This window comes from Antechinus flavipes, chromosome 5 (assembly GCF_016432865.1).
Source record: "Antechinus flavipes isolate AdamAnt ecotype Samford, QLD, Australia chromosome 5, AdamAnt_v2, whole genome shotgun sequence".
In the NCBI taxonomy this organism is placed as follows: domain Eukaryota; kingdom Metazoa; phylum Chordata; class Mammalia; order Dasyuromorphia; family Dasyuridae; genus Antechinus; species Antechinus flavipes.
Window position 1 is genome coordinate 269,232,222 of NC_067402.1, and position 27,569 is coordinate 269,259,790.

Below are 27,569 nucleotides of genomic sequence, written 5' to 3' on the forward strand. Positions count from 1 at the left end.
GCATTATATGGTCACAGGGAATGACGGGTTGATAGGTGGGTACCACTTTCTCCTGAGGAGAAAGCACAGAGGCCTCCTGCACACTGGGCAGCCACCTCTCTCCTACCCCATCACCTAGGGATACATTTTGGGGAGGGCAGGGATAAGAGTCACTCAGAATTGGCTGGGATAGATCAGTGACTTCTATTACTTGAAGGGAACCCCAGATTTGATGGTCGTTTGAGTATTTGAGTATTTGAAAATTCTCCTTGTCATGAATCTGGTTGTCCATTTGCCTATTTATTTTGATTCCATATATAAAATCCATGGAAAGAGATTTCCTTTAAAAATTTAAACCAATCTTTTCAGTAAAACTACCTTTAATTTCAGAATTCATTTATTCACTAAAAGGTATAAATTGACAGATAATAATCTTCAAAACTTATTTGGCAAATTTCCTTTCTCTTTTCCCATAAAAAATACATTTTGGGGAATTCTCAAAGTCATATAACACAGCAAAAACTATCACAAGGTGAAAGGGCAAATACTTAAAGGGCTCATCACTGCAGAGGGTGTGTAATAAGCTCATTTGGAGAACTAAATCAGGCAGCCTTCACTTTCACACAAAATAACTTGTGTTAGTAGAATCAAATTACTTTCAAAAATGAATCTCTCAATAATAAAAGATTCACTGATAAATATGTCTCTCAATAATAAAAGATTCACTGATAAATATGTCTAAAGAGTTAACTCGTTAAACAATTCTCTGATTATTATAATGTGAAACATAAAATTGAGAGACATATGCTTGTCTATAAAAGTGTTTATTACTATCTGAGACATGTCCTACCTAGGAAAGACCTAAATGGAAAGAGAGTCTTGATAAATGGAAGGTCCTTCACATGCTCCTATTTTCAGATGGCAATGTTTTGCTTATCAATATTCATAATTTTATAGGGCTTCCTCAATGAGATTCATAATTACTTAAAAATGATCAGTTTAATAAACCGGAAAGGGAAAAAATGAGGAGGGAAATGCTTTTTTTTTTTTTTTGGACTATGTTATGCATTTGGATGACCACTAAATATTTATACCTAAGACAAGTACTTTAGAGAGACAATAAGTTGGGCTTGGGAAATATCAAAGGGTCATTCCTTGACAAATCTCCACCACGGATTATTCTGACTTTCTGTTGCCTGTTCACATGCTGGGAAAAATGAAATCACCCTGACTGGGATCACCACAAATTTAATCTACATACATCTCAACTGGGTCCTCATTTCAGCAAACAACCCATTTAAACTTGAATCAATTCACTGCATCACACATTCACCAGTTTTTCAAACCTTCTCATCAGTAGGTTAGCTTGATTTGAACTCCACACAACAAGCTTCTCCTGGGGCCTGGTATCCCCTGGCATTTTCCCAATCCCTTCCAGAATTCTTAGATTATAAACTCTTTGAGGGCATGGACTTTTTTTTATTTGTATCTCCACTTCTCTTACATAATCTCTGGCAAATACTAGGCACTTAAAAATGCTTATTGAATTGAATGTTTCCCTGAAAACAAACAAACAAACAAGCAAACTGAAGGCACTCATTGAGAAGTACATCACTTCTATCTCACCAGAAGAGATGACTCTTTTCCCTGCTTTTTCATGCTCCCTTGACCCCATCCATTATTTTTTCTCCAGCAGATTACCCCTACTATCAAAACTGGCTCTGAAGTCATTGCCAAGAGAGATGCTCTGAATATGTTTTGAGCAATGGTGCATCATCAGAATAAATTTATAGAATCTAAAGATAATAATTTTGAAGAAACCCTTTTTTGAGCATTTTTTTACAGCAAATACCTCTAATAAAAGCTTTATTTAGAGAACCGAATCAAATTTATAAGAATACAAGCCATTCCAGAAATGATGAATGGTCAAAAGATAAAAACAGGCAGTTTTTAGATGAAGAAATCAAAGTCATCTATAGCCATATGAGAAAAATTTTCTGAATCACTATTGATTAGAGAAATGAAAAATTAAAACAACTGTGAGGTTCCACTCCAACCATATCAGATTGGCTAATAAGGCAGAAAAGGGAAATGATAAATGTTGGAGAGGATGTGGGAAAATTAATGCATTATTGGTAGAGTTGTAAACTGGTTCAACCATACTGGAGAGTAATTTAGAACTGTGCCCAAAGAGTACTGGGTAATGGTTAAGCCAGTTGTGGTATATGAATGCAACCATTATGCTATAAGAAATGACAGGCAAGCTGATTTCAGGAAAAAAAAAAACCTGGAAAAACTTATATGAACTGATGCAAAATAAAATGTGCACAAACAGGAAAACATCATACACAATAAACAGGAGCATTGTGTGATGATCAACTTGGCTCTTCTCAGTAACACAATGATCCAAAAGATTTATGATAGAAAATTCTATCCACATCCAAAGAAAGAACTAATAGAATTTGAATGTACATTGAAGTGCACTATTTTTACTTTTTTTGTGTGTGATTTTTCCTTTTCTTCTGTTTCTTTTTTCACAACATGATTAATATGGAAGTGATTTACATAATTACCCATATATAACCAATATAAAATTCTTTACTATATTAAGAATGGTGAGGAGAAAGAGGGAAGGAGAAAAGTCAGAACTAAACTTTTTATTGAAAAATTAAGGTTAAAAATTATCGTTATAAGTAATTAGAAAAAAAATACTATTTTTTTTAAAAAGGGGAGGGGAACAACTTTCCTTCCATTCTATCACTGGACTTAGGAATTCTAATAGAAATGGCAAAACAAAACATAGTATCAATAAGTATTGTTTCTAGCTTTATAAATCTTGCATCCAACTCCTTCTCTTTATTCATATATTTCTATTGTGATTCAGGCCCTTATTACCTTTGCTGACTCCTTCAATTGCTAGGGCCATCCTTCTCTCCACGAACTGCCTTGTATTTAATTTGTCTCTTCTGATGGAATATCAGCTCCCTGAGCACAGAGACTATTTCATTTTTGTCTTTGTAGATTCAATTCCTAGCACAGTGCCCGGCATGGAGTAGGTGCTTAATAAATATGCTGACTAATTATATTATGCCTAATATCAGCATAATTCATGCTTTTCTTGGTTTCCCTCCACTGCAATGTTGTCTCTTAAAACTTTCACAGAATCTTGGAGTTGGAAGAGAAAACAATGCACAATCCCCAAACCTGAAAAAAATTCCCTCTACAACTTTCCTAACAAGGGGTCGCATAACCTCTGTTTGAAGGTCTCCAATAAGGATGGAATCTATTCTGTGCCCTAGGGTAGCTGTTAAGAAGTTTTTCTGGATATCAGACAGAAATTTGCCGAACAGCAACCTTCTACTCATTGCCTTTATAGTGGTTCTGCCTTTGGTATCATTTCTGGCTTCTTTTATGATGAACTTTTGGGAATACATGGAGAGTCACAGAAGACACAGAGACGTGACTTGATTTAATTGGACTGAGAGGATATGATTTGCTTCGCTGGAAAGAATTGCCAAATAGAGCCATTTAAATTTTTGTACACTAAATCTTAAGGTTCTTGTCATTAAAAAACAAACAACCCCTTCCCCAAAAGACACACACACACACACACACACACACACACACACACACACTAACCTACCAACAGCCCACCTTTCTCAGCCTTCGGAAAGAAAATAGCTTGTATATCTTTGATTTCAAAACATCTCACCCAACTGTATTTCTGATAGAATGGGATACACATTTAAAATCTACAACCTAAGGGCAAACTCCTTAGGGCTGGAGAGAGTAGAACTTGTGTAAACAAGTCATTCTTCATGCAATGAATTATGTTGCTACCTGCCCTTGAATTACAGCAGCTGGTGCTGGCTTTTGACTGATTGATAAGGGCAATGGACTGATAGTTCCATGCTGGGTCCTGGGGTTTGACACTACCGTACACTACAGGTCCTGTCAGGGAAATGTCAGGAGTGGTTCTCAGAAGATTCATGACTTCCAATGGACTGATAGTTCCATGCTGAGTCCTGGGGTTTTACATTACTGTACACTACAGGTCCTGTCAGGGAAATGTCAGGAATGGTTCTCAGAAGATTCATGACTTCTTCTCAACTCTGCCCATTTTAGGGGTAACAGGACTAATCTTATTGTCTTGTGTGTGATATATGTAGATTTATGCAATTAGACTCTTATGGATCATGGTGAGCTCACTTACTGGGAAGCTCTATTCTCTTCCCCTTCACTTCTAAATTCCTAGAGAGGCGTCATTCACACAGCTCTCATCAATTAGATTGTATGCTGTTCTTCATTCATAAGCACAGGAGCAAACAGAATAAAAACAGATATGGTTAAAACAACCACCGTGGCTCATAGACATCTTCCCATAACCAGGTAACACTAAATCAGTCTGTATGGATGACTCCAAACCCAGAAGATTAAAACGATATAGTTTGTAAATTTAAGTTTCGCATCTTCCCCTCAGCCACTCCAACAGGAGAGAGAAAGCATCCCTTGCTATTTCACTCATGACCAAGCCTTCCAGGGAGCCACTGTCCACTTAGTTGGGGAGCTAAAGGCAATGAGAATCCAAGAGGTCTTTGACTCATCCTTAAAGATAGCCCCTACTTATATCCCAAAGAGACCATAAAGGAGGGAAAGGGACCCACATGTGCAAAACTGTCTGTGGCAGCCCTTTTTGTAGTGGCAAGAAACTGGAAACTGAATGGATGCCCACCAGTTGGAGAAGAGCTGAATAAGTTATGGTGTATGAATGTTATGAATATTATTATTCTATAAATAATCAGCAGGATGATTTCAGAGAGGCCTGGGGAGACTTACATGAACTGATGCTGAGTGAAATGAGCAGGACCAGGTCATTATACATGGCAACAACAAGATTATACAATGATCAATTTTGATGGACGTGGCTCTCTTCAACAATGAGACAATTCAGGCCAGTTCCAATGATCTTGTGATGAAGAGAGCCATCTACATCCAAAGAGAGGAGTATGGGAACTGAGTATGGACCACAACATAGCATTTTCACTCTTTTTTTTGATGTTTGTTTGCATTTTGTTTTCTTTCTCACTTTTTTCCTTTTTGGTTGGATTTTTCTTGTTCATCATGATAATTATACAAATATGTATACATATATTGGATTTAATACATATATATATTTAACATATTTAACATATATGGGATTACTTGCCATTTAGGAAAGTGCATGGAGGGAAAGGGGGGAAATGTGGAACACGAGGTTTTGCAAGGGTCAATGTTGAAAAATTATCCAGGCATGTTTTAAAAGTAAGAAGTTTTAATTAAAAAAAATAAAGATAGCCCCTACATTCCAGATGCATACTTGATTCCTCCCCTTCAGTCACATCTTCCATGCCTTCAGCTCTTCTGGTTCTAGGGGCATAAAGCTATTCAGTCTTACTGTCAGAGGAAAAGAGGCACAGGGGAAGGTAAAAACTGTCTCTCTATTCTTTTTTTTTTGTTCATCCCTTTATTCTTTCTTTTTTTAATTAAAGCTTTTTATTTTCCAAATATATGCATGGATAATTTGCAATCCAATATATGTTAAAATCCAATATATGCTGGCCCCTCTATTCTTGAAAAGCTCCAGATATGGCCCTTCTCTTTTATTATTATTATAGCTTTTTATTGACGAACATATGCAAGGGTAATTTTTCAACATTGACCCTTGTAAAAACTTCTGTTCCAGCTTTTCCCCCCTTTCCCTCCATCTCCTCCCCTACATGGCAGGCAGTCCCATACATGTTAAACATGTTAAAGTATATGTTAAATACAATATATGTGTGCATATTTATATAGTTCTCTCATTCTGGCCCTTCTCTTGATTCTTTTGTTCTTTCCAACATTCCCTCACAGCTTTGTGGCCTCCTATTTTCCAAGGCCTGTTGCGTGGGTGTGAGATAGTAGGCAAACTTTCTCGGAGATTATTCTCCTTTGGGCTGTCCCTTCCTTTTCCTGAGCTCGGTGGCTCTCTGCTACTGTCCTGATGTTTACCCTGGTTCTTTCCTGGAACTGGCTCTTCATACACGAAGGTCAAAGGAAGATCTGTCCATGTTAGAAGGAGCTTAGGGATTTTTTCTAACCTTGCTGAGCACAGACTGTAAGGCTGAATGGCAGCTCTGTGTTTGGTGTGTATGACATGGCAGTTGGCGTGCTCCTATCAGGAGGGATGAGACATCACGGCCCCTAAAGTTGCATTCTGGAAAGGAGACAGCAAACTTCTGCAGGCACAAAAGCGAACAGGAATTTAAACCTTGAAATCTTTTCTTCAGAAAGGAGACGCCTCTATCTGATACCCTGGGAAATGGATCTCCCCTGCACCAGGAAACAAAGAGTGCGCCCATCCAGATGCTCCAAGCTTCTGGCAGACCGCCCTCTGGTTCCCTCCCAGTTTCTTCTCAAAATTCCCCTGCAGATGCCAATATGGCACGCACTAAAGGAGAGAGCTAGAAAAGGTGCAGGGGCCTCCTGTAACCCTAGCCCTTCTGCCCCTGCGTCAGCCAGAATAAAGGCACATCTGTGGGGACCGCTCTTCCTCCGGAGGCACATCTGCAGGCCCAGGACTTGGATGGGGCCCATCCAGGAGGCCTGGACCTGACCAAGGTATTCTCCTTGCTAACGATACTGCCACCAAGTGCCTGCCCTGGACTAAGAATCTTGGCTTGACTTGATTTGGGGGATCAAGGAGATCTTTTTATAGTTTAACAGTAGCTTAGATGTCAACTGAAAATCCTAGCTGAGACTGTCACATTGAGAATTGGTGACAATTACGCCCTACATCTTACACTATTTCTATATGAATGAGATGAACGTCTGAGCAGAGTGTGAGCTGGAAGTGAAGACAACATGAAGAGAATAGGATACACTGGCCACTAATGGAAGGAAAGACAAGAAATTAGATATCTGCTGAGCCTGTGCCCTATACATACAACCTCCCTGGAGTTATAATCCCTGTCAGTACTACAGCCATATATATATATATATACTGAAGAAGCCTTGTGCTTCAAAAAAGTTTTTAACTGTCATCTTTTAAAAATTATTTTTATTACAGCTTTTTATTTTCAAAACATATGCATGGATAATTTTTCAACATTGATCTTTGCAAAACCTTGTGTTTTCCCTCCCTTCCTCCTACCCCCTTCCCTAGGTAGCAAGTAATTCAATATATTTAATTGTCATCTTGATAAATATTTTAATTGCTCCATTCTATGGTCCTTTGATCTTCTCTGAACTGTTGTCCACAATATTCCTTTGATAAATTAAAATCAAGGATTTAAATGCTCATTGAGAAGAAAAGGACAAGATGTCCTGACTAGAACTGAAAGTCCCTGTATTTGTGATAAGGATATGTGTGTGTGTGTGTATGTGTACACATCTTTAGTAACACATTTCTAAAGTTTGTTGTGGTTTCCTCTTCGTTAGCAGCATGCAAAGTCTTTTGTGTTCAGAGAAAAAAGGATCAGGCAGGTGTGAGCATGAACCCAAACATATCCCTGTATCAAGTCCCCCACATAACCCCAAGGGCTTTTTATTTGCCAAAAATGAAAGTTAAGAATCCAGACCACAAGTGTAATTTAAAGGTTTTATAAATTTAGAATACTTTAAGATGTGAAATGAAAAATAAAATGACATGGGGAAAAGTTTTCTTTTACAATAAAGTTGGCAACATTTGCATAGGGTAGGTTTCTAAGTAAATCAGGAGTTTAGTTGCATTCAGAATATTAAACGTACCTCAACAAATATTAATTAAACATTTACTGTAAACAAAGATCCCAGCTATTTGTCACTGTGACAAAAACTGCAAGGAATACAGAAAAGTAATACAGCAAAAATGAAGCACAGAATAAAATCTCATACCATATATCAAGATAAGCTCAAAATGGGTATGACTTAGACATAAAGGGTGATTGATCTAAGAAAATAAATGAAACACAAAAGAAATTACTTGTTAGACCTATAGTTAGAAGAAGAGTTCATAACCAAATATAAGATAGAGAGGTTCATCAGAAATAAAATTAATAATTTTGGTTACATAAAGTTGAAAAGTTTTTGCATAAACAGAACCAATGCGGCTAAAAGGAGAAGAAAAGCAGGAAAATGGGAAAAAATCTTTGCAGCAAGTTTCTCTTATAAAATTTCTCAAAAATATAGAAAACTGAAACATATTTACAAGAATAAGGGTCATTCTCCAGTTGATAAAAACAGGCAGTTTTCAGAAGAAGTAGTCAAACCAATCAATTGTCATATAGAACAGTGCTTTAAATCACTAATAATTAGAGAAGTGCAAATTTTAAAAATTTTCAAATTTTCATACTCATACTGGCTAAAATGACAGAAAAAGAAAATGGCAAATGCTGGAGTGGGTGTAAGAATATAAGTATACTACTTCACTATTAATAGACTTGTAAACAAGTCCAATCATTCTGGAAAGCAATTTGGATATATGCCCCAAAGTAATTTATACATACCCAGCAATACTACTACTTGATTTGTATCCTAAAGAAATAAAAAAGGAAAGATCCTATATTTACAAAAATATTGATAACAGCTCTTTTTGTGGTGGCAAGGAATTGGAAATTGAGGGGATGCCCTTCAACTGGGGAATAATTGAACAAGTTGTGGTACATGATTTTTATGTAATACTATTGTGCTATAAGAAAGGAGAAAAGAAATGGTTTCACAAAGATCTGAGAAGACTTATATAAACTGAAGCATAATGAAGTGAGCAAAAACAGAAAAACAATTTACAAAATAATAGCAATATTGTAAAAAAAAAAATCAACTATGAGAAACTTAGTAACTGATCAATACAATGACTGGCCACAATTCTAAAAGACTCATGATGAAATATATGACCCCACTCGAGAGAGAGGATTAATGAACTCAGAATATAGACTGAAGCATAATTTTTCCTCTTTTTATTTTTTAAATGTAACTAATGCAGAAATTTTTTGTGATTTCATATTTGTGATGAGTTTTCATTTTTGCCTTCTCAATGGGTAGGGAAAGGAGGCAGGAGAGATTCTGGGGGGAAAACCTATCTGAAAGTTCTGTACTGGATGGTGGAAAATATACTAGGTTAGCTATGAGATAGCTCTTCCTTATATAGTGCTTATATTCAAGTACAAGAACAAGACAATCACAAATAACTATAATTCAAAGAAATACAAAAATCTCTGACTGAGAACAAAGTGTTATTTTATAAGGCCCAGAGAGTGGACATTCACTCCCAATGGGAAAATTAGAGAAGATTTAATGAGGAAGATAGTCTCTATTTGGTTTGGTCTTTAAAGGATGGGTTCAAATTCAACAAGTGGGATGGGGTGGGGTAGGATAGAGTGGAGTGAAAGAAGGGAGGGCATTACAAGGACAGAGAAAATTACAAGGAAAGAGAAGGTAGCAGGAAAGTATGGAATTAGTAACTAAAACTTTAGGGCTTAGCCACTGAGGACATTTTGCCATCTGTCTTGCTTTCTTGTGCATATACCATTTTCTTTGTCTGTTGCTAAGGGATTGATAATGAAATCAATCAACATTTGCATTGCTACTATGACTGACCACCCATTTCCTTGGATAGCTTACTTAGCTCAGTTCCTATGAGACTGAGTTCCAGCATGTCTAGACTGAAGTTTCCTTCTCTGGCCACCACTCCCTGACTTCTCACACCCATCCATGTCAGTCTGTCCAGTTTCACTCTATTCTATCTTTCCATCTTAATCTGAGAACTCCTCTTCTATTGTTAAAAAAGTGCCTTTCAAATCAGATCTCTGCTCTCTCTCTTGAAGTTGTCTTATATCTAGTTTGTAATTTCTATGGACAGAATATAAAATCATTGAGAACAGAAATAATTTCCTTTTTTATTAAAATACTCTGTACCTAGTACAGTGCTGTGAAGATATCAGGTTGCTTCCTAAATGCTTGTTGGATTATTTTTAATTAAATAGTCTAATTTGATGGAATATAGATTATGTGAAAGGGAAAAAGACAAAAAAAAAAAGGCTGGAAAATTAGAATGATTCGAGACCATGAAGGTGCTTGAATGCAAAATGAAAGAATTTTAATTTGACTTTGTAAGCAATGGCATCTGAGTATAGAAATGGCTAGATCTGTGCATAAGGAAAACAACAACAGCAACAAAGTGCTGTTTTCCTGACAGTGCTTCTTATTTTAGCAACAAAGTGAAGAATTAATGGGAAGGAATAGAGATTGGAAGAGGGAAAAACTTTTCAGCGGCACTGAATTAAGTGGTAATAGAGAGAAAAGATGGATATAAGGGCTAGACTGAACAGGGAAATTGATTGGATATGAGAGACATAGAAGAGGAAGGGTAAAAAGAAACTGAGTAGGGATGGGATAGAAAAAGATTTTTTTTATATCTCATCTTTGTAGATAGGAGAAACAAAAGAAATAATTCATTATATAAGCATTTATGTTTAATGACTGCTGAGCAAAAATAAGTTTTTATAATTTTTACCTTGACATGTTTTCTGCTAAAATATGAGTACATTGTTTTACATATACATTTAAATACAAACATGTATGTGTATATATATATACATACATATATAAATATGTATATACATAACCAACAGAACAAATAGAATGATCATGATAAAACCTACTTTCTGTTGTAATGTTTTGGAACTCAATTATGCAATTACATATCATGGTTCTGATCAGATCACTAAATATCCCTGACCATCCTTTGCATCTCATCCAGTCATCCAGATATCCCTCCAAGTCATCTTGCCACCATATGAATATCCACTCCATGACTCTAAATTCTCTCCCCCTTGCCATCTTTTCTTCTTCCATCTCTTAATCACTGCTTTTGGAAAGGGCACGTCAACTGGCAGTCTTGTATATCCACTCTTCTTCACCTCTGTGACTCTCCAGACCAAAACGCCCTTCTCTGGATTCCACTTTCCTAAATGGGTGCTTTGTGGCATTGGAATGCAAGTTCCTTAAGGTCAGCGACTGTCTCACTTTTTGGATTACATCCTCCCAATGCTTATGGGCATACTACTTGATATATTTTTATTGTTAAGCGATTGTTTTAGTTGTGTCTGATTCTATGATCCCATTTGGGATTTTCTTGGCAAAGATACTGAAGAGATTTGCCATTTCTTTCTCCTGCTCATTTTATACATGAGGAGATTGAGGCAGACAGGGCTAAGTGATTTGCCCAGGGTCATACAGCTAGTAAGGGTCTGAGGCCAAATTTGAACTCAGGTCTTCCCAATTCCAGGACCAGGGACTTCATTTACTGTGCCACCTAGCTTCTCTATTTGATGTAAGGTAAGTACTTAAAACATGCTTTTTCCTTTATCTATCCCTCTAATACATCCAGAAACTATAAAATGTATATAGCAATTTGTAGATGTGATAATCTATAAAATTTGTATAGTTAAGATTTCCATCAATTTATAGAAAGAATTAATTTAGTAATTACTATAAAATAAGAAGCAATGTCAGGAAAACAGGCTCAAGCTCTCCTTCCTACACAGTAGCTATATGAGCTTAGCCTTGTCTCTTAACCTTTCAGTGCCCCAGATGTCTAGAGCTTCCCCCTTCTATACCTCCATGTTTCCAAAAGTACCTTTAGCTTCTCAAAAAAGTGCTACATAAACTGCCCATTGATTTTTAATATATCCTATGAATAGAGCATTCTGTTTAAACCATCTGGAGAAGGGAATTTTTGAAAAGCCAAACAATTTTGTAGCCTTACTTAACAAAGGAACAAATTTCTTTTACAATACAAACAAAAACGATCTTATCTCTTTTATAAAGATAGACTTGGAGCAACACACTTGTCAAGAATAGTTCAGTCTCACTTGAAAATGTTCAGCCCAATAGTAAAGCCATCACCTGTTTTATTCAGTTGCTCACCAGCAAACATCATTTTTTCTTTTGATGAAATGGCTTGCCCCGGCTCCCACAGCTAGTAAGTATCAAGTGTATGGGGTCACTGATCCTCCTGACTCCCAGGTGGATGCTCCATCCCCTGGACCACTTGGCTACCCACTTCCATCCCTCATAGCTTATTAACAAATCTTGTGAATGGATTTGATCAGTTACCCTGAAGATATACCTGATTCCCCCAAACAGGAGCCCGTGTGTTCTTTGGTCTCCAGCTGGGGAAGGTGGAACACAGATAACTTTGCCATCTCAAAAAGAATGGAAAACTCTAGTCTCTTTTTAGCTAGCTGAGAGTTCTCACACTGGAGTAATTGTATGAGTCCGAACAAAAAGATGCTATGATTTACACTTAACATTTAGAGGAACACTGGCAGAAGAGAGAAAGCCAAATTGTCACGCAGCTTAGGGATTTTGTTCTAGTTGCAACAACCACTGGCACCATTCAAATCCCTCCCCTTTCCCAGGTAGTTGTGGCCAAAAGCCTTCAGGGCGTGACCTGACTTCTGTGTGGTCCAGAGCACATGGGTAAGTACCCCAGACTGTTGGGTCTTGAGGTTCATGGAGCGTTTTCATGAGTGGGTGGTACACTGGCGACTGTCTCCAAATTCTGGCTTTTAAGGGTCGGCTGTGTGGGAGTCCTGGTCCCAAGGAAAGGGAAGGCTGGCCTAGGAAAAGATAGTCTAATCTGCGTGTGGGTGTCTGCGGCAAAGCAGAACAGCTGGTTAGTTTAATTTTAGTACTTTTGTCCTTGATGGATCCACTTTGAGGAAAGCACCTACTCGTCTGGGAGAAGTGTGTTTGTCTTTTAGAAAGCACAGAAAGCCTTCTGCTCCACCCCTGGAGCGTCCGGCTCCTGCCCATCAGGTTATTTCACCTTTTAAAGAAATCGGGCAGCCTTATCTACTGTACTGGTCCTTGTACAGACAGGACAATAGAGCTGCCTGGAGTTCTCGGGAGAGTAATGCCGAGGAATGCTATGCACTCAAGTAACTTGCTTGTACGATAATAACCCCAGTTTATAAGTGCTTGAAAGCCTCTTTGCATGTTTTAAAGCATATTTACGGTTTTAAAGTGATGAGAAAGCCATTCGGAAAGTATCTTAGTGGGGGGGGGGGGGGGAGAAGGAGAAGGGAAATGACCAAGCAGTTGGACGCGGGAGCACTCACTATTAAGAGCTGGAGACTATTAACTTCTTGACTTGTTTTTTGCCCTTCAAAAGGTCAAGGAATCAACGAATATAATCTAATTTCACAAACATTTATTAAATGCGTACCATGCACAACAGCTTGTACGAGACACTGCATAAACAAGGATAAAAAGAAAAACGGTTCCTGCCCACAGTAAGCTTATATTCTACAGGGCAAATGAAGTGGGGACATAACATATCATTGCCACATGAATTCTTCGTAAAGGTAAGAATGTAGAAGTAGGTTCAGTAAGTTTCTTGATGGTTTTCTTGGATAGGAAAAAAAAAAATCTATGGCAACCAGGTGATCTGAATGCCAAAAACATCACATCGGCACTAGACCATGGAGGACTTCCACTCCCCAATACCATGTCTGTTCTAGACCATGGAGGACTTCCACTCCCCAACACCATGTCTGCTCTAGATTGTGGAGGACTTCTACTCCCTGACATCCTGTTGGCTCTAGACCACAGAGGACTTCCACTCCCCGACATCCTGTTGGCTCTAGACCATGGAGGAGGACTTCAACTCCCCAACACCATGTCTGCTCTAGATCATGGAGGACTTCCACTCCCCAACACCATGTCTGCTCTAGATCATGGAGGACTTCAACTCCCCAACACCATGTCTGCTCTAGATCATGGAGGACTTCAACTCCCCAACACCATGTCTGCTCTAGATCATGGAGGACTTCTACTCCCCAACATCCTGTCGGCTCTAGACCATGGAGGAGGACTTCCACTCCCTGACATCCTGTCGGCTCTAGACCATGGAGGACTTCAACTCCCCAATCCCATGTCTGCTCTAGATCGTGGAGGACTTCCACTCCCCAACATCCTGTCGGCTCTAGACCAGGGAGGACTTCTACTCCCTGACATCCTGTCGGCTCTAGACCATGGAGGACTTCAACTCCCCAACCCCATGTCTGCTCTAGATCATGGAGGACTTCCACTCCCCAACATCCTGTCGGCTCTAGACCAGGGAGGACTTCTACTCCCTGACATCCTGTCGGCTCTAGACCATGGAGGACTTGAACTCCCCAATCCCATGTCTGCTCTAGATCGTGGAGGACTTCCACTCCCCAACATCCTGTCGGCTCTAGACCAGGGAGGACTTCCACTTCCCAACACCATGTCTGCTCTAGATCGTGGAGGACTTCTACTCCCCAACACCATGTCTGCTCTAGATCATGGAGGACTTCCACTCCCCGACATCATGTCGGCTGTAGACCATGAAGGAGGACTTCTCCTCCCTATTAATAATACAAAGGAGGGTGTTTATGTGATGGCAGGTACAGATGTCCCTTTTTCAACTTGTTTATAGGAGTTAAGAAAGCCACAGAATTAGATGAAATGGAATCAAGATACAGTAATACTATGCAATAAAAGAAATATTTTGAAATCACTTTTATATTGGTCAATGTAAAATTTTTGCCATTACAAAAGTAACAAAGAAGAATTTGAAGCGGATATTTGGCTAGATGTAGGAAAGGACTAGAACATGACCTCTTTTGAGAAGTCTTTTTGATTGTCTCAGTTAATAGTGTGTGTGTGTGTGTGTGTGTGTGTGTGTGTGTGTGTGTGTGTGTGTGTGTGTGTATGTGTGTGTGTGTGTAGAACAAATATATTCCCCAAATGAACATAAACTCCTTGAGGACAGACATTTTCTTTATTTTAAAAAACTTGTATCTGCAACATTTAAATCCAGTGCACAATACATAGCAGATGCTTATTAAATGCTTGCTGATTGAGTCATTAAATGAGATGGCGCAAGAGCTGAGCCTGAAGCATGTTAAGATTCTAAGAGAAGAAGTAAGGAAATTACATTCCAAGCTTGGGGGAAAGATTGTATAAGGCACAGAAATTGGGAGATGGGATGTAGAATTTAGAAAACAACAAGAAAGCTTGATAAGCAGGAGTACTGGAATATTGGGAAAGGAGCAATGCCCACTAAATCTGGAAAGGTAAGTCATGGCCAAACTGTAAAATGGCTTTAAATGCCAAGCTAAGGAACTGGCTTTTATCCCGGAAGTTTATCAGATAGACAACAAAGGTTCGTAGCTTGAGGGGAAATCATGTGGTTGGAATAGTGATCTAAGAAGAGTATTTTGAAAGTTGTGTGGAAGAATTCTAAAGAAAGACTAGGAATTGAGAGAGGAAATTCTCATTTGGATCTGATTCTAGCCAAAAGGAATTGGCTGCTGGAATGGAAAGAATGGGAAACTTGGGAAGAAAGTGATCATTCACTCTATCTTAAAATTTGTGACAGAGAAAAGAAAAGTTGGGAATAGTTTGATATGCAAACAACATTTTGAGAGAGCAGATGTCAAATGATCCAGAAGAATAGGCAAGGGTTCATGGAATAATTCTACAGGATAAGTCAGCCTACAGAGGGGTGAGAAGTTCTCAAAAAAAATGAAATTCTTGATATACAAAGAAAAACAATTCTGATGAGCAGTGTGGAAACCTAGAGAACTCATCAAAAAACTTTATTTTTAAAAATGGAAGCAAAGGTAGGTAAAAGAATGAATACAAAAATATAATAATATTATTGTATGGATAGTATTATAAGCAATGCAAGCAGAGATATAACATTCAAGGGAGGTATGCAGGAGGTAAGAAATGTAGAGTGGGACTCAGTTATGAAAAACTTAGACAAGTTGGAGAATTTGGATTTTATGTGGTGTTAATAGGGAGCTATTATATCAGTTCCTCAGAGGGCATAATTTATTGGAGTGGTACTTAAGGAATATGAAATATCTTACTTTGATGTACAGATAAAGGGAAAGATCCTGGGCATGAAGGGCAGCTGGCAGGCAGCTGAAGTATTGGATAAAAGAAGAAATGCCACGGACCTGGATGCCGACTATTAATGTGGAGAGAATGTCGGAAGAATTCATGGTTTGAATTTGAGGGGCACACATCCCTTCACATCTGATCAGGAGGAAGGATTCTAGGATGACCTGAAAGTTCATCAAATTGAGGGATTATAAGAATAGTGACTACTATTAAAGAAGTGGGAAGCTGCAAAGGCAACCAGTTTGAGATAGAAGGAAATGAGTTTAATTTTTAAAATGTTAAGGAATTTGAGATGGTAATGGGACATCAACTTGTAGGCAGTTGGATACATGAGACTGGAGTTTGGGTCTGAGATCTGAGGGTCATTCCCATAGAAATGATAAGATCACACACACACACACACACACACACACACACGAGAGAGAGAGAGAGAGAGAGAGAGAGAAGAGAGAGAGAGAGAGAGAGAGAAAGAGAGAGAGAGAGAGAGAGAGAGAGAGAGAGAGAGAGAGAGAGGAGGAAAGGAGAGAGAAAGGGAAAGAGGGAAGGAGAGAGAGAGAGAGCCTTTTTAGAGTCCATTTAATCTAATCTCTTCATGTTACATAATGAGACTTTTGAGACCAGAAGTGATGAAATCATTTGTTCAGGGTGACAAGATTTTTGGACTGGATCTGAAAAATGATAAAGCTAGGAGACTGATTTTAAATCCAAGGTTCTTACCATATGCTTCTTCCCAAATACTACATTCCTTCCTCAATGACAGCTGAAACAATAACTGAGGATGATCTCTCCAAGGAAGTGAATGTCAAGAAAGAAGAGAAAGTGGATAAGGAATAAACACCGACTTACACTAAGTTGGAGTGGTTAGAGCAGGAAGAAGGTCCAATAAATGAGACAAAAAAAGAATCAGTAACACATGGAAGAGAAGAAATCTGATAATGTAGTGTTGTGGAAGCCAAGAGAAGGGGGAATTTCAGGAAGGAGATAGTTAACAATGCCTTCCATGCCAATAAAAGGTAAAAAAAAAAAAAAGGTTGAGTACAAGAAAAGATCTAAGATTTAGCTAAGAGGTCACTGTTTAACTTTGTGGGTCTATAGTTTTACTTGAGTAATGGAATAGAAACCAGAAGTTAGGCAGTGAAGGAAAGGAGAAATAATATACTAAGAGGAACTTCTAAGAAATTTGTTTGTCTGTTTGTTTTTAAAGAGATCACATTTGGGTAAGCAGCATGTTCTCAGAAACAAACCTGGAAAGTCCTCCTTGAACTCAAGCAAAGTGAAGTGTAACATATACAAAATAATAGCAATATGCTGGGATGACCAGATGCAAATGATTTTGCTATTCTCCACGATACGATAATCTACAACTACTCTGAAGGAATTATGATGAAAAATCCTATTCTAACCCAGAGAAGAAATTGATTGTGTCTGAATATAGACAGAATCATTTTCTCTCTCTCTCTTTTCATAACTTTATTTTCTTGATGGTTTTTTAAAATTGAATTGGGAGATCTATGGTTTTTTCCCACAACATGATTTTTATGGTAATGTTTTGCATAACTTCACATGTGGTTTTCTGGAACTAAAAGTTTTAAATAACAAATATAAACAATTGTTTTAAATTCAACTAGCATAATATTAAAAAATTAAAAAGAAAATTAAAAAAACAAAGAGATCACTTTTGAAAGCAGAAAAGAAGGAATTAATTGAGAGAAAAGAGGCAACAGTAAGTAAGAGATGTGGAAATGAGGTCATTTAGATGTGGCAGGAGGGTGGAATCACGATCACAGATGGAGGGAGTAAGTTGGCTGAAGAGGCTGCTTTTTGGGATACTTACAGGAGAAAAAAGCAGATATAGAAACAGAGATATGCTGAATTGAAGACTTACAAAGGGTTCCCATACACAATCTACTCACGTCTTCTCAATACAGAGACAAATTACACCCTCTCCTCCTCCCCCAGAGAGAAGGTGGAAAAGTTATTATATTGAAGATTTGAAAAGGAAGGTCAAAATAGAGTTTGAGAGATCATAAGACGCAGAAATGCATAAGAATAAAACAACAGATTATAATGCTATATAAATGAATTTACTTATTCAGTATCCCATGAAATGTTATATGAATGTAATAGAATACTATAGGTGTTATAAGAAATGATGAAAGGAATGATTTCTGAGAAACCTATGAATTGTCTACACTGATGCAGAACATGAGCAGAACTAGGAGAAATTTTTTATGATAACATTATAAAGACAAACAACCTTAAAAGACTTGAGAACACGACTCATTGAAATAAATTTGGACTGAGTCAAGTCTAGATAGTTCTGCATGTTTCCCTTCAACAATGCTTAGGAGCAATAGAGAACTGATGCACTGTAGATAATGTAATCTATATCTCCTCTATTATGTTTGAAAGCAAAGTCAGTATTCAAATATAAAAATCTAGAGTGAATTAAATGTCCATTTTCCCCAAATATTTACAAATAATTATGTTTCTATTTCTGGAAATTTCTCTTAATTAGGCAAAAGTCCTTGGAGTCAAATTTTTAGACCTGCAGCTCATTCAATGTGACTTAAGAGAAATTTTAAATTCAATTCCAATATTTATTAAACTCAAAATGAAGTGACTAACCCCAATCATATAAAGATGAAGGAAACAAATATTTATGAAGTGCCTATTGTGTGTCAGGCACTGTCCTAAGCTGATTTTTACAAATATTACATCATTTGATTCTCAAAACAAGCCTGAGAGGTACTATGGCCATTGAACAGATGAGAAAACAGAGGCAGAGTTGAAGTGACTTCTTTGGATCATACATCATACAGCTATTAAATGTCCGAGGCTGAATTTAAACTTCTAAACTCTTCCCGACCACAGGCCTGATGCTCTATCTATTTTGTTACCTAGCTATCACAAAGTCTCATAGGGACCACTATTAATTTTATGTCTTACTCATTCAAGTGTAAAATCAAGAGAAAAGTGCTTTTAAACAGAATGGAAAGTTCTAGATTTCAGAGTTGAAAAAGTAGATAAACAGCAGGAAAGGAAGAATTCCTCTAAATTCAGTACATTCTGGAAGACCCATTTTTTTCTATTATATTTTATTAAAAGGCTGAATCTCACTGGAGAAAAGGTAAAAATCAGATAACTATGGAACACAGAAGAATCACATCAACCTCAACTAAAGGAATCAACGTCTTGCTTTTACAATCCTAAAGCAACTTTTACAAGTCCCAGGGAAACTGTCCATGGCAGGATAATAGAATAAAGAAACAGAGCAGTCTTCTCAATACAGAGACAAACTGACCATCCCCCCCACCCCGAGAAAGGTTATTGTTTTTCATATTCAGTGACAGTATCACTTCAGAAAAAATGCTGTTTTTCTGCTCCCCTGAACGACTGCATAGATGCATGTGTGTGTGTGTGTGTGTTATATACCCATTCATGTATATGAGTTTGTATGTTATATACACACATATACACGTATATATATGTTGTAAATACAGATATACACACAACTAAAATGGTTATGTCTGAAAAGTCATTTTCCCTTAGTGGGTGCTATAGAAAACCACAGATGGCAACGAGTTTGACTTTTAAAGCCCTACTTCTTGTTGGACATATGTGTGCCTACTAGGGGATTTCCATAATGCAAATCTGCACCAGCATCTGCTTTCAACATTTCCCTCAAGAGGGTTAAACAGGAGCAACAAAAATGTCCTGGTTAAGCTTTTAAAATACAAAATCAGACTTTAAACAGCTCCTATGGTAAGGAGATCCTGGCTACTAGGGTGATAGACTTCAAAGGGACCTCCCAGCTTGATTCAAACCGCTAAAGCTAAACCTTTGCCATCAGCTTGGCACTAACTGGCCCAAAGCCACGTCATCATTCTTTTTGGGAAGTGCTTGTAGACCTTCCTCATCAAACACGGCCCCCACCCCAAAGAAAACAGACAACCCCAAACCTTCTTTGGACAAACAGGTTCCTGTGGGAGAAAACTCCCAAATCCCATTCACAGAAGGTGAGAGTTGAGAAATCCCTTGGGGATCCATCTGATCTAGCTTCTAGTTTTTCAGAGGAAGAAATGGAGGGGGACTGGCTCCTGGCTTCTGGCAATGTATCCTTCCCACCACAGGGAGTCAGAGAGATGCTAGGGCAGCAGCAGGCACGGAAGGCTGGGAGGGAGAAAAGCTGGGCAGGGGGCCTCAGGTCTGACCCCTAATGTGAGGTAAGCTGTGTAGGCCCTGGAGGCTTCAGTTTCCCATGCATATCACCAGAAGTTCATCCCTAAAGGCCCTTTACAATCAAGAGCAGGAGACCCCAGGTGGTGCAGCCAGAGGACCGAGATTCAAAGCCCACCTGGGACACTCACTTCCGCACTGGTCTTGCTCTTCTCGGCGATAAAAAGTGGGATTTGGACTCAGAGCTGTCAGGGTCCCTTCCAGCCCTAGATCTATGCTGACAAAAACTGCCTGGGTCCCAGATTCCTTTCTAGACAATGACCAGGCTACACGAGGCAGTCCCTGCCAGCTCAAACATTCCATGGTTCTGAGTCCTCAGGATAACTGGGATGAATGACTGGCCTAAAAAGGCTCCTCACTGGTCTTGCCCTTCCTAGATTTCTGCTGCTGAGCTGCATTTAGCGGAGGTTGCCTAGATATCACCGTGGCAGAATCCGTCTGTATATAATGAGTATGTTTAATTCAAACTCCTCAGGAAAACCCGGAACGGCCAGCCCCAAGCCCTACGAATTCCTTGTCGTCCATGAAGCAACGTAGGTAGATGTGCAGTGGGATGACTCTGACCCACACAGTCTATCGGTTAGGTTGCTTAGGCTACAGGATGTGTAAATACATCATCTGGCACGCAAAGAATGGCAAGGTAAGGAAAGCACTAGGTTTAGAGAAGCATCAGAGTGATGATTGCTGGCCCTCATTTCCACCCTTGGAACTAAGGCTTCAATAAGCTGCTTAGGAAAATCCCTTAATTCTTCCTGAGCCTTAATATTTCTGTCTGTAAAATGAAGGGGGCAGGAAAGGAGTGGGCATTCAATACGGGTACCAGAGCCACAAAAATAGTGGATGATACTAACAGATGCAGAAAAAGGTTTTGACAAGATACAAACCCCATTCCCATTTAAAACACCAAAGAACAGTGAATAAATGCACCTTTACTTAATATAAACAGTGTCTATCAAAAATCAAGAGCCATCATTATGTGCCATGAGGATATATTGGAAGTCTTTCCAAAAAGATCAGGGGTAAAGCAAGAATGTCTATTTCTATCACTTTTTGATATAGAGCTAGAAATTCTAGCAATAAAACAATAAGGTAAAAAATGAATTGAGAGAATAAACACAGGCAAAGAGAAAATAAAATTATTACATTTTGATGATAGCAAACATTAGAAAGACAATGATAGCAAACCATAGAAAGACAAGTAGAGTATGAACCCTAATGATGCAATAAATAACTTCAGCAAAGATTCAGTATAAAATAAATCCACATAAATGTTTTCAATCTCTACTTGTCTACTGACTGATTCCCTACTGCCCACAAACATACCCATGTCTCTTCCATCTTTAAAAAACTCTTACTTGAATCTCTGTCCCCATTAAATATTATTCCATATTTTTCCTGTCTTTTTGTGGCTAAATTCCTTGAGAAGGCCATCTATAACAGCTGCCTCTATTTCTTCTCAATTTCTTTTTTTAACTCTCTACAGTCTGGCTTTTGACACTGTCATTCAACTGAAACTGCTCTCTCCAAAGTTGTGAGTGATCTCTAAATTTTAATGGACTTTTTCCCATCCTCATTCTTGTAGAACGCAATGCAATTACTGACACTATTGTTCACCCTTTTCTCCTTGATACTCTTTTCTCTCTAGGTTCCAGTGCTCTCTTTATTCTCCTATTTGATTACTCCTTCTCAGGAATACTCATTATTCAGTACTCCTTATTCTTTCTAGTCTCCTTTGCTGGAATCATGCCACAGAGTTCTGTCTTGGACCCCATTTTCTTATCCCTTGATATTATTTCTCTTGGTGGTCCCATGGTGATCCCTATCCAAAATGGATGAATATTTACAAAAATATAAATTGCCCAGATGAACACTTTCTCCAATTCTTCAATCTGTACCTAAGATGTATCAATTCTACCTTCCTTTTATCTCTTGGACAAGCTTCCTTTTATATTCTGGCACTGTCTCTATCCTGTTGCAAGCCCTCATCACCTGTCCCTGGACTATTGCAATCCTCCTAGTTGGTCTTGCTGATACATGTTTCTCCCCCCACTGCAGCCCATCAAAATGATCTTCCTAGAGTCTAAATCTGATAATGTTGGCTGGCCTGGTCACTTAACAAACTCCAGTGGCTTCCTATCACCTTCCAGATAAAATAGAAAATCCTCTCCTTGATTTTTAAAGCCCTTCACAACCTCCCCCTGACCTTTCCCCATCTTTTCCCATCTTGTGCAACTTCAAATAGTCTGGCTCCATAGACAATGTCATCCTTGCTATTCCTGGAACGAGATATTCCATCTCTGAGCCCTAGGGATTTTCACATGGGTGGAATGTTCTTTTTTCCTCCTTGATTCTACCTTTTACAGGAAGCCTTTCTTGATCTCCCTTAATTCTAGTGCCTTCTCAGTGTTTATTATTTCCAAATGTATCCTGTATATGTCTTGTTTGTACAGCAATTTTCATGTTATTGGCTCTACTTAATAAACTTAAGTGGTTCTCAGTTATCTCCAGGATCAAATATAAACTACTCTTGTTGGCATTTAAAGCCCTTCACAACACGGTTCCAACCTACTTTTCCAGTCTATTATGCATTCTTCTATTTCCACGATTGAGGCACACTAATCATTTTGCTGCTCTTCCTACATGATATCCCATTTCTCATCTCTTTTGCACAGACTTTCTCCCATGCCTAGAATGCTCTGCTTCTTCATGCCTATCTCTTAGAATATCTAGTTTTCCTTCAAACTACAGCTCAAATACCTCATGAGATCTTTCTTGATCCCTAAGTTGTCCCTTCAATCACCTTGTATTTATTTTTATTTTATATATCTAGCAAGCGTGGAATGAACTTACACATGTACATCTTGTTGTTCCTCTTCCTTAAATAGAATGTAAGGTCCATGCTAGAAGGATTGCTTCATTTTTGTTGTTATATCTCCAACACAGTTTCTGGCATATACTTGGTGCTTAAAAAATGCTTATTGCTCAGCTGACTGAAGTATATGTGACTGGTGCCTGAAAGTCAGACCTGGAGAGCACTCTATCATTACTCAATGCCTTCTTAGATATATTCTGTGATCTAGCTCTCAAGCAGGATGAGGATTGAGCACCACAGGCCATATAAAATACGTAGATACTATCTGACCTTAGAGATACCATAAAAGATCCTGTGGTGCCCACCTTCTCACCTCCCAAACCCTGAATGACAACTTTCAGCACCCCATATACCAACACCACAAAGGGAGCTGGAATTAACAGAATAAACTCTTCACATGCTTCTCTGAGCCTTACGACTTCCCACTTTCCATTTTCCTAATATTGTGTTCTAAATTTCAAAAGGATGACACGGTTTGACGAGGGTACTGCAGTGAAAGCAAACTTATCTTAAATATTAGTTCCTTTCCTATTAAATAGGGATGGGATTCAAAGCCTCTCCCCTTAAGTTCAGTGCTAATAATCTATAGTTTCCATTCATTGGTTTTATTCATACTTTTTCGAGTGATACTGAAAAAGGCTAATCCTTCGTCTACATGAAAGCCTCCTTAATATTTAAAAGACATGTTGCAACCTCATTAAACCTTTTTTTCCAGCTAAAAATTCCAAGTTCCTTCAACCATATCTTATAACATGATTTCCAGATCCTTCCCTGTTTTGGGCTTTGCAGAAAATGGATTCCACTTTATTTGTATCTCTAGATTGCCAATGTCTGATGCCATTCTAACTTCTGGCAGTGAATACTCCTTTTCCAACTTTTTTTTAACCCAAACTTCAGTTTAAAGGTTTTCCATAAGCCAATCAATCTGCAGGCTATGAAATAATGATATATTTCCAACTCAGCTATTTTAGGAATGGGCAGAGGTGGTGTTGAGACCAACTGGGATGCAGCAGTGGAAAAAATGTGAGCCTTGTTGGTTATTGCTTATGTAGCTCCTTGAGGGTGTAGTGCACAAGCAGAACAAGCAAGGCAGTCAAAGTTGTAATCTTGTCATTAGCTTCCAATTTTTCTAGGCCGTTTTCCATGTGTACAACACATCCACACATTTATAAGCTTCTGGTCACTATCATACTCAGTTTTGGGGTCAGAGGCTTTTTTGTGCAGTTAGAGCTGAATTAAATAAAAAAGTGAGGTAGCAGAGAGCACTGACAAGACCCTGCTTATAATAGACACCCAATCAATTATAAACTTCTAGGATTCTAAAGCTGAAAAGGACCAGCCTTCTAAATTTAACACATGGGAAAACTGGTTGCTTAGGTAATTTGTTAGGTAATTTGTCCAATTTGTCCAAATGATTGTCATCATGCTAATGAGGAACCAAATTGATACGTAAGTCCAGAGCTTCATGACTAAGGCCAATGCTATATCCACTGCCACCAATTCAATCCCTCTGTTGCCCACTCAGAAAAAGTGTTGGAAAGCAAGGTCATTGGGATCCAGAGAGGGGAGAGCAGGGAGGGGCCAAGTCAGCAGGAAACCCCTCCCTATACCCTACTCTGTAAGGTCCATCTGAATGCAGGTGGCACAAGGGATAGAGCCCTGGACCTGGAACCAAGAAGATCTGACACTCATTGAGCAAGTGGCTTACCTGTTATTTGCCCCAGTTCCTCATGTATAAAGGGGAATTGTATACACAGAGATTTTTGATGATTAAATACAATAATATCTGTAAAATTCTTAGCACAGTGCTTGGATACATAGTAGGTGTAATATCAATGTTTTTCCTTCCTTGTTACCCAATTTTAGGTATTTAGGTATTCTAATAAGTGGTATTTTATATGTGAGAATGAGAACTAAATCAAAGAGTAGGATAATACATCTCAATAGGTCAGAATGATGGGCCAAACTTATTAAGATGGAATTTTAAAGGGAAAAATGTAAAATCTCACAATTTCAGAAATATAGAGTAATTTGTTCAGATAACAGCATATAGTAAAAAGATCTACAAGTCTGAGTTGATTACATGACTTTCAAGTAGTCCAGTGATTCTGATTGCAAAGACCTCTTAACAGGTCTTACCTCAACTCTTTCCTTCCATTTCAATCTGTCATGGCACACCAAAGGCAGAATAATTTGTTTTACAGTGAGATTTAATTATAATGCTGCTACCCCAAATCTTAATGACTCCCTATTACCTACCAAGTAAAGTTCAAATTCCCTTCACCTGGCATTCAAGACCCCTCACAATCTGGTACCATCTTAAATTTCCAGGTTACACCCCTACACCTACTCTAGACAAACTGAATCCTCTTCTGTCCTCCTAAATGTTGGGTGTACTCTCACCTCGCTCATGCTTATTATTATTATTATTATTATTACCTATGTCTAAAAATCTTCTGTCCCCTTACCTCCCCTTTCATTTTCTTCCTATTGAATTCCCTCACCTCTAAAATTCATCTCAAAGGCATCTTTCTTTTATGTGGCTTTCTTTCATGAGATCTTATTCCTTCAATCTCACACTGTACTTTGCAATTCTCTATTATTTAATACTCTGTAGCTATCTGTGTTTACATATTATTCCCTTAATAGAATGTCACTCTATGAGGATAGGGACTATGTTTAATCTGACTTTTATATTTTCCCTCTAAACCTAGTATACTGCTCTTCATCCTGCAGGTACTTAATATTTATGGAATACATAAATGAATAAATTATAAATGACCACTTGTTCAGGATATTGTTGATAAGATTCCTGTTCAAGCTTAGGTGATCTCTGAAGTCCCTTCAAATTCTGAGATATTTTCCAGTATGCTCTAGTAGATATTCTCTAATACTGGACTTCTAGCCAATTTTTTTTCTTTGTTTTTAAAAATAAATTCTTGAAAACATGTATAAATTCTCCCTAACACACTTAAAAATGTTAAGCAAATTTTTCATCTTGTTATAACTATATAACAAAGCCTCATTGTTCCAAAGATTTTTTTAAAAAAAATATTAATCCTTATAATGCTCCTATTACATAAAAGGATAAAAATATTTATAGCCTAAGCATCGAAATAGGGCAAATATTATTTCAGATTATGAATGAGGGAAAAAGCCAGGAATCTAATCCATGCTTGATAAGTTTTAGCTTATTTTAGAGTTTCCTCCATGACAGCACCAATTCTTTGTTAGAATTACTTGGCATCTCTTCTATACATCAGAAATACCATTATGTTGATAAAGGATAAATAAATTACAAGTGACAAGAAATTCTACTTTTACTAAATTAATTGATTTTCACACTATTTTCTAAAAATATACATCTAATGAATAATATTTTTAAGATAGTGGCTAAGCATTAATTTAGAATTAGAAAACAAGAATCATAGTCCAACTCCTGAATAACACTATTCTTATCACTGTGAATTTTCTAGGTACACTAATTTTATTAGTGTATTTAGTGACACTGTTTTAAAAAAAGCACATCATTATTGCCATTCTGACTACTATCATGTGACAAAACTTGATTGCATGTGCCATCAGAACTTCTGTAGAAGACATTAAGTATGATCATAAGCTGTTTCAATAGCTTTGTTTAATACAAGACCTGCTCCATTCTTAATGGTTTGTGTCTGAACAAGTCAACTGTGAGTAACTTGAAATTCACTTTCCACTAACTGCAAACAATATTTAATAGCAGCTAAATATTAGCTGAATAGTAGCTGAAAAGCCCCAAGAATGCCCCAAAGGGTCCCCCACTGCTGCCAGTATTATATAAGCCTGTCTAGAACAAGAGACTCCTCTAGCATCATTTTCATAACTAACATTTACATAGACTATTACGTGTTAGGAAATGTGGTAAGAGCTTTATAGATTTAATCTCATTTGATCCTTCTTGCATCTACCTCCTAGAACTGGAAGGAGAAGAGAGGAAGGGAAAAAGAAAGGAAGGAGCCACAATGGGGCAGCTCTTCTGTTTGTCCTTCCTTCTTGAAGACCATGACATCAGGAAGGTGATATCATGATTTACAAGTGGATTGGATACTTACTATATATAATTAGAATATGAGAGAGCATTGTGTGATATTAATTGATGGTTATATTGAATTTACTTTTTTCAAACAATCTGGCCAATTAAGTGTTCAAAGTAAATTCAGTACAAATAGGTGAGCCCCCAAGAGCAGTGGGCTACCAGGTGGCCTAAACAGGAGTAAACCTGTATACATCAGAAGTGGACTTGGTCAAACTTCCATGTCAATGAACAATAGGATTGGGCCCATGACTAGTGACTACATTTCCATCTTGGACAAGATAGGGAAACTCAGTTTCTAATAAATTAATTAAATTTTAAAGCATCATATTTTCTATTTTGTAATATCTTTCTATTGATAACGTCACTGTCCCCCTTTTTAGTACAAGAATAATTAAAAATTGAAGAGAGTGATCTTTAAGATCCTTCCTAATCCTAAAGTTCTACACATCTATCATACTCTCAATTGTT

The 27,569-nt window shown here is 37.9% G+C and overlaps 1 protein-coding gene across 2 annotated transcripts in view; it reads right to left on the reverse strand.

Annotated features, from left to right (window-relative positions):
• The window catches only part of NTN4 (netrin 4), a 145,674-nt gene that overhangs the window by 80,356 nt on the left and 37,749 nt on the right, over positions 1 to 27,569 (reverse strand). The gene's annotated exons all lie outside the window — the stretch shown is intronic.